Raw genomic sequence first — 15,486 nt, 5'->3', positions numbered from 1 at the left:
TGTAATCAACTTATTAAGTACTGTATCAGTCCTTCTGGGCTTGCTTTAATAATAAATTTGGGATATGCATAGATTTATTCAGTACTGAGGTTCTGTGTTGAGTAAGTAGAAATTTGTATATGGGTATTCATGTATAAATCAGTTCATGAAAACATGAGTAGCACCAAAGTGGAGTAGTTTTTATTTATTCAGGAGATGATAAAGTGTTTATATTTTGGTCTTGTCTTTCCAAGACTGGTCTTTCTTCTGTCAGCTTCACAGTATTAATATATATATACACCAAGGATCACATCATAGTTACTCTCATCCTCCCATCCTTTCTTCTTTCTGCTTTATTAATGTTCTTGGCTAGACATGTACGCAGCAGTGCCCTCACATAGGCTTTCCCTGGGAACATTCAGAGCCTGAACTATAAGAAGGAACAAGGCATTTTGGTCTGGTTTTGTTTCAGTATCTATTGCAATGTGGCCTTGAACAAGGCCTTAAAATGCTGCTCCATATAAACAATGGATGATAATAGGAGTAAATTATAAAGCTTAATGCCTTCAACATCAGAAGGACTGTCAGGTTGCCAGCTGACCTATAAAATCTTCAAGTAATCAACAGATTGTGTAGTCCTTGATGACTTTTAAATCACTGGTATAAGGATTTTGGACGAGTGTGTACTTGGTTCACGTGTGTGGTTCCTGACAGGTACATATCTGCTTGATAACTTCCCCCATATCACAGTACACAATATGCTAGAGATTGGAAGGGACCTCAAAAGATCATCTAGTCCAATCCCCCTGCCGGAGCAGGAACACCTAGATAAGGTTACACAGGAATGTGTCCAGGTGGGTTTTGAATGTCTCCAGGGAAGGAGACTCCACAACCTCCCTGGGCAGCCTGTTCCAGTGTTCCGTCACCCTCACTGAGAAGAAGTTTCTTCTCAAGTTTAAGTGGAACCTCTTGTGTTCCAGTTTGTACCCATTACCCCTTGTCCTATCATTGTTTGCCACTGAGTAGAGCCTGGCTCCATCCTCGTGACACTCCCCCTTTATATATTTATAGACACTTATAAGGTCACCCCTCAGTCTCCTCTTCTCCAAACTATAGAGACCCAGCTCCCTCAGTCTTTCCTCATAAGGGAGATGCTCCACTCCCTTAAACGTCTTTGTTGCCCTGCGCTGGACTCTCTCCAGCAGCTCCCTGTCCTTCTTGAACTGAGGGGCCCAGAACTGGACACAATATTCTAGATGGGGTCTCACCAGGGCAGAGTAGAGGGGAAGGAGGACCTCTCTCGACCTACTAACCACCCCCCTTCTAATACACCCCAGGATGCAATTGGTCTTCTTAGCCACAAGGGCACAGTGTTGGCTCATGGTCATCCTGTCGTCCACTAGGATCCCCAGGTCCCTCTCCCCTACACTGCTCTCTAACAGGTCGTTCCCCAACCTATACTGGAACCTGGGGCTGTTCCTGCCCAGATGCAGGACTCTACACTTTCCCTTGTTATATTTCATCAAGTTATTCCCTGCCCAACTCTCCAGCCTGTCCAGGTCTCGCTGGATGGCAGCACAGCCTTCTGGCATGTCAGCCACTCCTCCCAGCTTAGCGTCATCAGCAAACTTGCTGATAGTACACTCAATTCCCTCATCTAAATCATTGATGAATATATTAAATAATACCGGTCCCAGTACTGACCCTTGAGGCACTCCACTAGTTACAGGCCTCCAAGTAGACTCTGCCTCATAGACTACAACTCTCTGGCTTCTCTCCTTCAGCCAGTTCGCAGTCCACCTCACTACCTGATCATCCAGTCCACACTTCCTCAATTTAGCTGTGAGGATGCTGTGGGAGACTGTGTCAAATGCTTTGCTGAGGTCAAGGTAGACCACATCCACCGCTCTGCCATCATCCATCCACCGTGTTATTTCCTCATAAAAGGCTAAGAGATTGGTCAAGCATGGTTTCCCCTTGGCGAAGCCATGTTGACTGCCCCTCATAACCCTCTTATCCTTGATATGCCTTAAGATGGCACCAAGGATAAGGTGTTCCATCACTTTCCCAGGGATGGAGGTGAGGCTGACCGGTCTATAGTTACCCGGGTCCTCCTTCTTGCCCTTTTTGAAGACTGGAGTGACATTTGCTTTCCTCCAGTCCTCAGGCACCTCTCCCGTTTCCCAAGACTTGGTAAAGATGATGGAGAGTGGTCTAGCAATGACTTCCGCCAGTTCCCTCAGCACCCACGGGTGCATCCCATCTGGACCCCTGGATTTATGGATGTCCAGACTGCTCAACTGGTCTCTAACCCATTCCTCATCGACTAAGGCAAACTGCTCCGTTGACCTGACTTCATCTAAGGTCTCAGGGGTACAGGGCTCTTCAGGACTGCCTGCAGCAGAGTAGACAGAGACAAAGAAGGCATTCAGTAACTCTGTCATCTCTGTATCTTCTGTCACCATTCATCAGTGGGCCTACATTGCCTCTGGTGTTAGTTTTATCTGCCATGAATTATTTATGTTGTTACCATCCTCTCATTCCCTCTCAATAAGATAATTGAGCTATCTGGGGCAATTAAAGGCCAAATGACACTTTTTTTATCTAGGCATCTACTTTCAGACAATGGTAGTGTCATATTTTTTCACAACTGTCACTAAATAACAATGATACTGGTTTGATATAAAGGCTTGTGAAGTTGAGAACACTGAATATGCAAATGGCAGAAGTGCTCCACTTCCACAGAAGATGTGTGTTTGTAGGACTGGTGGATAAACTTGCTTAGAAATGTGAAGAGAAAATGAGATTTTAAATCTTCATTTTACATCTGAATGTAAAGAAAATTGCTTACTTTTTTTTTTGCATAAAATTTTATTTATATCCTAAATTTGTAATTTATTTAATTTTTCTCAGACAAGATAAACAAGAAAACAATTTCTACTGATACTGAATTTTCGACCGCGCCAAATATGCTGTTGATTTATAGTCTGGTTATTTAGCTGTAAGAAGTGTGTCCAGTTTGAGCCATGGACTTACATTATGGGTAACAAAGACTACATAGACTCATAGAATCATAGAATAGTTAGGGTTGGAAAGGACCTTAAGATCATCAATTTCCAACCCCCCTGTGATGAGCAGGGACACCTCACGCTAAACCATGCCACCCAAGGCTCTGTCCAACCTGGCCTTGAACACTGCCAGGAATGGAGTATTCACAGCTTCCTTGGGCAGCTCGTTCCAGTGCCTCACCTTACCTTTTTGTCCAGACTCAGCTGTGTTTCACAGACATTGCTTGCTCTCTGGACAAGGCCCTTCGGCTGTAGAATGGCACGATGCACAACTCCTGCTGAGATATGTGCTGGCTCATGCTGTGTTGTTCCAAGCTTGCTGGAGGCTCTCAGCCAGCAGTCCTCAGCTGCACATGTCTGACACCCAGTCACCTGGCTCAATTTAACCACTAATTGCACCAAGTGCCTCCTAGAATGCAGGGGAGCAGGGGCACAGCAGGGCAGAGTCCCCTGGCATTTCCTCCCAGCCACCCCATAGTAAGCTAGCAGTGGGAACTGCAAAAAAGAAAGCTGCATTGTAAGACTGTAACCCACAGGCAGGGCAAGGATCAGTGTAAGTCAGGGGATGGAGAGGAAACCTGTCAGAACTGATTCCATGTCCCATTCCCTGCAGGAGGTGCCCTGGGTCCAGTGCCACCTCGCACAGGTGGATGTCAGCATCCCCTGCTGCAGCACAGAACAGGTGCTGGCCACGGTTCAGTTCAGGAAAGACTATAAGATTGGATCAAATATTTCTGAAATATGATTTAATCCCATAGTCCTTCTGTATCTGTAACTAACAGCATGGTTGAATGGTTGCATCCTGCCCTGCAGTTCCTACCTGAAGTAAATGCTAAGCTTTGAAAATCATTTACTGAGGAATTCTTCTAGATACTAAGAGTAACTTAAACAAATACAAGTATTGTGCAACCACTGGTGACAGGAATTTCAGAAGATTCAAAATCCTGATCAGTAAAAACATCTGTTATTAAAAAATAGCTTTTTACACATTTGCTCTCCTGATTTCCTTTATATGTTGATTATTAATTGAAACGTCAGAAGAGCAGTGGACCTTTTAACTGATGTGGGAGGTAACCAATGCAGATTCAACCTCTTAGGTTCAAAATTGTTAATTTCCTTTGTAAAAGTACATTTTAGTATAATAAATGGTAGAGTCCCTTTCTTGTTCCATATACCTCTTATTTTTTTGTATTTTATTGTATATATATAGTATAGATATTTTGTAAGTATGAGATACTACCATTACTGTTTACTGTGGGCTTGAACTGAGTTTATATTTCAAGAGCACCCACTCAACCCATCTGAAGCATTGGTATTAAATCTTCATGGAATGCATGTTTCACCCACATCAATACGTGATCCCAGAAATGCATGATCCTGATGCAAGGATTTCCATTCAGTTCATCAGCAGCTCTGCACTGACCAGTCTGCAGGGTCTGGACTCAATATGGCATTAAAATTATATCACTGCTGGAAGATAACCGAAAGATAAAGTCTGTGTAAACAATACTCAAGTAATATCCAGTGTTCATTTTAATGGCATCAGTAGAGTTAAAAGAAACCTACTTGTAGCCTAAGCTCCAGAGAGAGCTTGTGACAGAATGAAAGATAACCTGCTGAAACCTACTGTAAGCAAATACCACAAGCTGTGCCAAACAATTATATTAGTTTCACTGTAAACATAACATGAATAGAAAGAAAGGACTTGCATATTCTGTCACCATTGTTTTTAAATGGTACCTCCATGAAGAAGGCAGGCAATCATCTGGCTAAAAAGTCATTAAACCATAATCTGTACAAGTATCCAATGCAGACAGAAGTTTTAAGGATTTGGTTTATCTTATAAGGAAAAATGGATCTGAATATCACATTTGCTTCCTAATATTGTTTAGGAATATTTATAAACTCTGTTGTTATTTCAGAATTTCATTTTCATGACATTTTAAACACTGGTTGGTTACTCTGATCCTGTATGCATGCAGGCTCTTTTTCTACTTTTGATTTAGAAACTCTATGGTGTAATGCATCTGCTATTTGCAACGAAACAGTAAAAAGAGGATTAGTGTTTAGTTCATGCCTAGTATATCGTAATATTTGTAACTCTATAAATGGATTTCTGTGGACACCACTGAAGTGGTGAGGTTATACACACTTAAAACATCAGGTGAGGGATCCATGTGTCAAAACCTACTATTTCTGAGGTGGTCTTGCCAAAAGCTACTAAGTTTTGTATGCTTGTCTAAGAAAAAATAGGCTGTCAGCTAGTCTGAGATGACATTCTCCTGGCTCAGGGCCCTGGATGCAATTTCTGATCAGATCCAGTGCTTTTTCAAACACTCTGTGTCCCTAACCTGACCTCAACCTCCAGAGAAACTCCCTTCTTCACCACAGCAGATGAAACTTGGCTTGAGTGGAGAATACAGAGCTTGAGCACGAGGGGGATTTATCTTTAGAGTTTGTCAGAACACACTGCCAACAGTTTTGATTTCAGAGCTGAGTTCAACTTTTTCTTTAAGGAACCATTTGTTTTTACCAGCTGGGAATCTTCACAAATACTCAGTTTGAGCAATGCTTCATCAGGAGCACAAATATCTCTAGGGTTTTATATAGAGATGTATTTCAAAGGTTTGCAAATTGGTTTATGTGTTGCCTCAGATATCATGTTTTGGAATGCATCTGTCCATTGTACCTTACTAACTTGTTTTTCAGTCTATGATGAGTCAGAAATATCCATATGTCACTAATCCTAGATTCTAATCCCACCAAAAGTTACTGAATGTGGCTTTTTTTTTTTTTACCTTACATAGCAAATCATTCATTACATTTCAGGATTCACTTATTTGTCTTCTCCCAAGTACTGTACAATTTCTCATCTCTTGTCTACTTCAGTGTGTAAGAAACATTACTTCAGAAATCTGAAGTTTGTTTTAATCTAAGGTATGAATGTTTAGGGATTTTAGAAGTAAGTAGATTTTTTGTGATTCATAGGGTAGAACACTGACAAAGGTTCACGTTCAATGACAGGCAACTAATGGCATCAGCAGAGGTGTTATTTCTTACTTCTCCAGTTAGAATCTCTCACATTCTGTAGACATAGCAAAAGTAATTACATCTCTTCCTGGATGCATATTGCAATGTGTCACAAATGCTGTTCATGCTCCCTGTCTTTTTCCCAGTTCTTAGAGATGCCATTTCCAGCTTTTCTAAATGATCATTTATTTCAGCTTTTATTGAAGGCCTTGTGAGCTTTCTCCAGCTCCTTGTTAGAAGTTACTATTCACTTCCTGGTAAGACTAGAAAAAATGTATGAACAATACGAAATCATACTTGGAATTTTTCCCATTAAAAAAAATGCTTTTAGGTTAAAGAGTCTGACCTCATTTAATATTTAAAATAGTGGCAATATTAGATAAACCTGAACTCACTTTGTTCTAGGGAATGAAGAAATTAAGTGGTAGCTTTTTCTGTAGAGCAGTCAGGAAGATTGCATAGGAGGTGATGTAATGTTTCTAATAATAGGACTTTTTATCATCTTCCTGCAGGTTGTGGATCTTGGCAAATATTGTTGTAATAATCATAAATGCATTTGAAATGTTCTAAGTGGCACAGATTCTTTTGCTTCTAATAGGGATGTTGGAGTAGTGTGACAGAAGCCTTGATTCCGGAGGCAGTGATGTGCATGTGCATAACCTGGAGCTGTGTAAAGGCATGTGCCTATCTGGAGACACTCAGACTTTCTGTCCCTGCTCACAATAAACCAGGTTCCTTCCTAAAGTCGGTGTGTCTGTGTTGGTTTTCTCCTTTGTCAATATATCAAATAATATTGTTCTCTGTAAATGGTAATAATTTTTTTTCTAATACTGAGTGCTTCAACTACACCTATGTTGTTTCTGTCATAGGATACATGTCTAACTTGCTCTTAGAAGTCTCCAGCAATGGTTTCCATAATCTCCCCAACTAAATTATTCTTCCACTCTTAATAATCTTTGCTAGGTATTTGGTGTGAACTTTCTGTGCTAAAAGTGTTGAACTCATTGTTTCTTGTCCTGTCCACCGTAGTCATGAAGGACAAAGGGCAATTTTTGTCTTTGTGTCAACTTTTAATGCACTTGAATAGTGCCCTCTGCTTGTATTTTATGCAAGCTTTTGTTTGAAGGTCTTGACTTATAGTTCCATCACACTTATAAACAGCTCTGTGTTTTTTAATGGTCATATGACAGTGGAGTTAGCTTGTGTCTCAGAGCAGTCCTGCTCCTTTACTGCACAACTGCTGCCTATCGAGTTCTTCCTCATTCTGTGTATCTCATTATTTCTCCATTAATTTTCATTTATCCTTTTTAGAAAATCAACCTATTATACTGAGATGATACAATTTGTTCAAAGCACTGACAGTCCCATTCAGCTTGGAGTTGCCTGCACATTAATAGTATATATTCCTTATTTCATCATGCAGGCTATTAACGGAACAGCTTGCCAGACTCAGGGCCAATCCCTGCTGCCATTTTCACAGTGAACCATTGATAACTGTCCTCCTAATGTGATTTTGTAACTGGTTTTGCACCCAATCAGTGATATTTTCACCTCTATTATGTGTTCTAGCTTGCTTTGAGACTGCAGTGTCAGTGCAGTGTCAGAAGGAGTACTAAAATGAAAACATATGACTTCAGCTGTTTCTGTCTTACCCACTGGCCTGTCATCCCATCAGAAAGGAATTTATATTGGCTTGGCATAATTTATTCTTAAGTAATCCATATTGGCTTTTAGTCATCTCCTGTTCCTCCAGATACTTACAGATAGTATGTAAAAATGATCATTTTGACTAGGACTGTGAGGAAGTAGAGATGAGACCAGCACTGTGGCTGGCTCCCAGATGAATGTTGGTGGATATTATCAGAATAAAATCTACCTCTGTAGGCTCTACACCCCAGTTGCCCTTCAGACTACAGCAGAGACCATTGCTGCCCGAGAGGTTAGTAAAAAGGCTGTATCTGTGCCAGTCAGCCCTTGTGCCAGGGACTGATTCCTGGCATGTTCCATCAACTCTTTGGTTTACAGCTTCAGTCTTCTTAACCTCTTGCATCCCCTTTCAAGGCTGGGATCTTTCACAGTTGTCACCAGTGGTAACCACTTGATTGGCAAGTGAACTTTTTAGTGAAGTGAAACTTGGCATCATCATTTGTTCATGCGACTGAATGGCAGAGTAACAGTTGGGTTTTCACTTATTGAAGTACTGCAAATGTCCCTTGCTAGTTGCATCACTTTTTTTTTGCTTTCACTTGTATTAGAGTAATAATTGATTTTACCCCTTAGAAGAAAGAAAACTGTTTTTTGTGTTAGGTGGTAAATATATAGCAGTATTTGAAAAGCCAAAATAGTTTGTAACTGTGGTCTCCTGTATGGTAATATAAATTATGTCCACTAATATTACTCCAGATAAACAGAATTTTCTATGGAATTATACAGAAATCCTTTCTCTATATCAAAACCAGGAAATATACTGTCTTTAGAAGGAATGTCTTCTGGCAGATCCTCATGCTATATGAGAAATGCAGTAAATAATGCTAAAGTTGAATGAATTAATTTAAGGGAAAAAGTTACAAGCTAAAATATCATACTGAAAGAAGGCCTTCAAAATTAAACAGGTATAAAAGTGATGCTGTACTGTCAAAATTTACTTGGAAATTTTGGGGGTAAATCAATTTTTTTCCTTTTTCAAATTCATGTTTGCTATAATGCGAACACTTCAGTTAATGACAACCTCAGGAAGGCCACTGGAGCTCAGGCTGGGGGGCTGTGTGACAGTGTCCCTCCTGCCACTAGCCAGCACTGCAGGCATGAGAAAGAACACAAGAGCAGGGTTATGCATGCGGTGATGTGTTTACAAATATTCTGTCAGCCTGTGGCAATTTGTAGGTCAGTAGAGGTGAAGGTCTGATCCATGCATTTGCCCTGTTGGTTTCTGCAGCCATCTCTAGATTCTGAAAGCCACCACCTTCTGCAGAATAACGTTCCATTGCTGATTAGATGTGGGGTCACATCACCAGTTTTCATTGCATCTTTCCTCTCTGGTCAGTGCTTTTTCCTGTGACCAGCTGCTAATTCCTCAATTGCAAAAATCCGTCTGGGGTGGAAGAGACTACTCTCCCATCCTTAATACCTTCCTTCTCTTACCTACTGCTTCCCCCATACCTCTAGCACAGAAAAGATGGGAAATTAAATGTTGTTGGCATGTTCCCTGGCTGCTCCATGGAAGCCAGCTGCAGCACTGCCAGCCAGGGCAGCCTGAGGGAAGGATGTCTGTATGTCCTATAGACTCAGGCATGATGGGTGGAAAAGGAACCCTAAGAAGGATGTAGCTGCTATTCCATTTGCAGAGCTGAGTAACAGCTGTCTTGTTCCATCCTCAGATGATTGACCTGATGAATTATATGCATTGCCTCCAGTTGAAGGTTTGCTCCAGCAACTTGACACAGATAGGTGAGCCAAGTTCCTCCATTTGAAAACTCTCATGCATTTAAAAATAATTAAGGCTAATTTTGAAAGCAATGAAGAAAATAAATAAATCCGGTCAATTTGGGAAAAAAGTTTTCCAAATGTGATAGAATAAATTAATTATGTGTGAAAAAAAAGAAATCATTAAGCTGTTCATTTTAACAGTTTGGCAAAGACCTCCCTTATTTCCTTTGAATGGTCCCAGGAAGGTGTTTCTGCTGTTAAGACTGGAGAACACAGGTGAATGTACATGTGGAAGCTTCTGGCAATAATGAAAGCATGGGATAAGGGAGCTCATAAACACCAAGTTATATGCTGTATGTTTTCATAAATACTTGGATATTTTGTATGCTTGAATACAAATGCCATCTTTCCTGGTTTTGTATTTAATTATTACTGCTGGTTTCCACTTTCTGAGGTCAGAGGATCATAGCAGAATTTATAAAAGTAGCAACAACATACTAATGTACTCACATTTTTCTTTTCATGCATCTAAAAATATAAACGTTCTAATTTAAAAGGTGAGATGGTACACTACTTTACTGAAATATGTCCTAGTTCAGAAAACTTCTGTTTCCAAATTCCAGGCTGCAGGCTAAGAAAAACAGTAAATTTGTTGTTTGCAACTTGGATGGATTATTTGATGGAAAAAGAATTGGCTGGATGGTCACATCCAAAGAGTTGTGGTCAATGGCTCAATGTCTAAATGGAGATCAGTGACAAGTGCTGTCTCTTAAGGGTCCACACTGGAACTGGTACTCTTCAGTATCTTTATTAATGACATATGTATATTTGGGATTGACTGCACCCTCAGCAAGTTTATGGGTGACACAAAGCTGAGTGGTGTAGCTGATATGCTAGAGGGAAGGGATGCCATCCAAAGGGACTTTGGCAGACTTGAGTAGGGGGCCTGTGGAGTTCAAGAAGGACAAGTGCAAGATCCTTCACCTTTGTTATGCCAATCCCCAGTATCAATATAGACTTGGGATGGAAATCAGCCCTGTGGAGAAGGACTTGAGGGTGCTGGTGGATGTAAAATTGGATGTGAGCTGGCAATGTGTGCTTGCAGCTCAGAAAGCCAGCTGTATCCTGGTCTGCATCACAAGAAACATGAACAGCAGGTTGAAGGAGGCGATTGTCCCTCTGTACTCCTCTCCTGTGGGATCTCACCACAGTACTGCGTTCAGCACAAGAAAGAAGTGGATGTGTTGCAATGGGTCCAGAGGAGGGCCATAGAGATGCTCAAAGGGCTGGAGCATCTCTCCTATAAAGCCTGGAGAAGAAAAAGCTCTGGGGAGACCTTACTGTGGCATTTCAATGAAGAGGGCTTACAAGAGAGATGGAGAGAGACTTTTGCCAAGACCTGTAGTTACAGGACAAGGGGCAACAGTTTTGAACTGAAAGAGGGAAGGTTTAGGTTGGACATAAGAAAGGAACTTTTTATGATGAGGCTGGTGAGACACTTGACCAGATTGCCCTGAGAAGTTGGCATCTGTGGCAGCATTCAAGGCCAGGCTGGATGGGGCCTGGAGCAACCTGGTCTACTGGAAGGTGCCCGTACCTGTGTTAGGGGATCAGAACTGAATGAGCTTTAAGGACCCTTCCAGTCCAAACCATTCTATGGTTCTGTGATTTTTTTACAGAACCTTTAAACAGGTACATAGGTGAGGTAGATACAGAAATTCATGCTTAAGATGAGAACATATGAAATCTTTTCCAAGTAACAGATGAATCCACCTCAACAAAATTCCAGCTCTGAAGAGATATACCTGGGTATATTATTTACTTATAATACACCTTTTTAAAGAGATACAGTGGGCAGCAAGAAGTCTGAATTAGTAAGGGAATGAAGTAAAGAGATGGGATAACAGAAAAGCAGAATAACTTTAATGGACTTCGGTTTGCATCTTGAGTAACACAGAAGTACCAAAGGAGCTGTCTGGCAGACTGTGTTCTCCAGCACCCTCTCCTGGCTGGGTCAAGAGTGGCATTATGGCCTTGAAAAGTGTCCCCTTTTGGGGAAGGTGAAGATGACAGACTATAACTACAATTTTAATGGAAAGGCAAAGTGGGAATGAAATGGATGAGAGAAACAAAATCATTTTCCTCTTTCCCAGAAACCCTAAACCCACCTGCAGGATTCAAGAGGGGTTAAAATTGTCAGAAATTATTATTCATGGCCAGTTGATAAGGCCATGTGGGAAATGAAATCATAAAATTGCATTATCATGTGCTCAGAAACAGGCCCAGAATAGCTACCTGCACTATACCGTGAAGCCTCAATGCTGGTGCTGGAAAGGAAAATCAATCTGGAGGGTGCACACGAGTCCTGTGCCTATCCCAGCAGTGAAGCTGTAGCTTCCAGTCACTAACCATGATGTTTCTCATGGGACACAGCACAGGGCTTTTAGCTGTAATTGTGGAAGGAAGGGAACGGTAAAACAGAACCCATGTACTGCCAAAAGGTGGTTTCTGGCCTTACATGAATAATTTCTACGTCTACTGATGTTGAAGTATGCACATCAGAGAGAGAAAGAACACTTTCTATACAGATAACTACTGACTTTAGTTGCACATATACTCTGAAAGTGCAGTAATTGTACCAGTCTTCCATTTCATTTGGTGCCTATGAATGCTAAGATGTCATGAAATAAAAGGCAAAGCTCTTAAGATCAGGATGTTCTAAGAAAATGTTGACAAATTCTATATTGTAAAAATGTATCAGAGAAACAAAAGTTAAATGTTTTTAATGACTTGAAGGTATTTTGTAAGCATGTTTATACTTAAAGATGTATATAATACATAAGATTAAATTAATCTTATATATATTAAATATGTAATTAAATACTTATGTAAAAGATTGTATGTAAAAGAGATGAAAGGTTTAAATGAATATGGAGAAGTGAGATTTTCAAGGCTTTTTACAGCCATTTTCTCATAAAAGCAAGAGTAAGCAAAATGTAAGGCATTAGTTCATAAGAAATTTGCTGTCTTTGATCAGAAAGTATTTAATATTCTTAGAATATTGGTCTGAATAACAACACATAAAAATTCAACCAGTCTGGATACTGAAATGACACCTAGTAATTTCAGCCAGATATTGCAGGTCACACCTTTCCCAGGTGACTCCATATGATGATGCTTACATTTATTCCACAGCCTGCTGGCTCCAACTGGGCTACAGGCATGGGAATGACTGCACAAGGAAGAATTACACTCCAGTGCCAGGGAGGTATTTCCAGGGAAGTACCATTGATGCTTGGAAAAGGAAAATGCCTGGTGCCAATTTAGCTCTGCTCAGCTTCAGGATGAATGAAATAGTAACAAGGGTAATGGGCTTCATGTCATCATCTGAGTGGAGAGGCCCCTCAATGATCATCACAGTGGGTGAGGGGCTGCTGTGGTTGTACGTATAGCTTCTCCTCTAGCTTCTCCTGGCTCCTAGCTACCAATATTGAAAATTAATGTAGTTGACTCTTTTGCAAATACAACTCAGTTCTTTACATGGCTCCTGATACATAGATTTTACTTTGTACATTAGATGCTATGGGAGAAGAGGAGCAAAGCAGATGGCCTATGTTTCTGAGAAATGTTTTTTTTTTAATAAGCAGTGTGTAAACTGTAATTGCAGTTATATCATTTTATTTGGCAGTATTGCGATCACTTTGTCTTGAAACAGATGTGGTAGCTTTGGTTGCAACTGCTGAACATGAAATGTTGAAACTGAAGTGGTCTGTGTAACTTGTCAGATCTTAATATCTATAGTAAGTCCTGTAAGCACATATGTTCTTACTCATGCCTATGGGTAAATCTCTGTATATGCATATCAAACACAAAGGTAATTCAAGCTGGTGTAAGAAAATGTACTTTTTTCAGAATCATTAAATCAGTCCTCCACTCAGAGTAATTACAGTCACACCCCAATGTCCCCATACACATTAATTTGACACAAAATCACACCCCTTTTGCTGTGTGAACAATGGGAAATAAGAGGCTTTTCCTAAGCACATCTATTTCAACAGTTAGAGAAGCTGTTACTATGTGAATAGGACTAAAAATTCCTTGTAACTCACTTATCAAGTGTCTTTCAGTTTGTCAGGTATTTTTAGGGTTTTAGAAAAATCACATTTTGTGTAATTGTGCTGGGGAAAAGAAAGTCCCTTAAAGATTCACTTACTCACATGTTAGGGAGTAAATGCAACTGTCCAATGCTTTGATTACAGAACAGTCTTAAGGGACCAAGCCGGTAGCAACAACTGCTTTGTAAGAAATATGACAAAGTCTCGTAAACTGGATAGCTTGGAGAATAAGATGAACCTTGCCTGACCAGAGATGCCCAACATACCTGTCTTCATGGGCTTCATCAGTGATCCTGACCTATCTGAGCTGATGGTTCTTGGTGGGCAAACCCGCTGTTCATTCTTTTAATAGACTCTGATGTTTCTTATGAATTGTGCTAGAAATTTTTGCTGATCAGAATAAATGTAATAATTACATCTACATGAAGAAAAGTGTATCGTTAGTGGCGATTGAATTGATAATCTGGAGTGCTGCAAAAATTCCTGCAGTAGTTAACATTCTTTTGCCAAAGGCTTCACTACTGAGATAGAGGGTAATTAATTAATTCTATTTGACACTTAAACAAAAATTGTAGTAATTTCATTGAATTAAAATAAAGCATTAGATATCAAGTTTTATTTTAAATTTGAGATTTTTTAAAATAATAATCAGATCTGTTACACTTTGATCCTAAATTCTACATCTGTATTCATAACAATTGCACTAATGCCTTTCAGAATACTGCAGAAATGTAGGTCAGAAAAAATGCAGCACTACTCTCAATCTTAGAGAAATTAATGGCATTATAGGAGTTTCCAGGCTATCAGTTTTGAAATAAATTCACTGAAGTAGCACTATTTGAGTGACCCAGTCACCACAGCACACACAACTTAAATTAACTATTATTATTTAGTTTCAAAGTTAATCTCATTAATAACATTGTCAGCCCTATTCTTATTGAGATGTAATTATAGATGATCTTCCAAATCTTAGTATTCTACAGAACTTACTTGTATTAATGCAATTTTTTTCTAACTTTGTAGATCCTTTTTAAAGGATTTAAAATCAGCTGCTCTGCTTGTAGGCAAAGAAGAAGGCAACACGAGGCAGAAAACCTTTGAAATGCATACAGAGGAATTTATTGCTTTCTGAGTAAAGCACTGTCCTGGGTTCAGCAGTAGCAGTCATGTTTTTTCCTTTGTGTTAACTGGTGCAGTGCTGTGTTTTGACTTCTAGTTTGAGAACAGTGTTGGTGAAGCCGATGTTGTCGGTTGTTGGTAAGTGATGTTTACCCTGACCAAGGACTCTGTGAGGCTCATGCTCTGCCAGGGAGGAGGGGAAGCTGTGAGGAAGCAGAGACGGGGCGCCTGACCCGGGCTAGCCGGGGAGGTATTCCATACCACAGCACGTCATGCCCGGGGTGGGGGGTAACTGGGAGTTACCCGGAAGGACAGGGGCTTCCGGGTGGAACTCGTTTTCTTGGCCGGTGGTATCGTATTCTCTTCCCTTGTTATTTTCCCTTATCATTGTTTTAGCTGATAGTAGCGGTGGTGATTTGTTGCTGGACTGTTCTTGTCTCAACCCGTGGGAGTTGCACTCTCTCGATCCTCCTCCCCGTTCCTCCGGGAGCGGGGAAGGGGAGAGCCCCGGTGCAGGGGGAAGGGGGAGACGGACATGGACCTTGATTGTTGTCAGCTCGGCACCACTCACTGGGAGTGAGTGAACAAGTTACCTGACTGGGTTTAAACCACGACAGTTCTTTTTGGCGCCCAACGTGGGGCACGAGGGGTTGAGATAAGAACAGATCTGACTGGATTGATAGTCACTTGTCACAATGCTGATTTATTGGCTCTCAAGGTTGTTCCTCTTGATCTCACAGTTTCAGTAT

This window comes from Pezoporus wallicus, unplaced genomic scaffold (assembly GCF_028554395.1).
Source record: "Pezoporus wallicus isolate ANWC-B61680 ecotype Strahan unplaced genomic scaffold, APGP_CSIRO_Pwel_v1 contig_3815, whole genome shotgun sequence".
NCBI lineage: Eukaryota > Metazoa > Chordata > Aves > Psittaciformes > Psittacidae > Pezoporus > Pezoporus wallicus.
The sequence above is the reverse complement of the archived record's forward strand: the minus strand, read 5'-3'. Positions refer to the sequence as shown.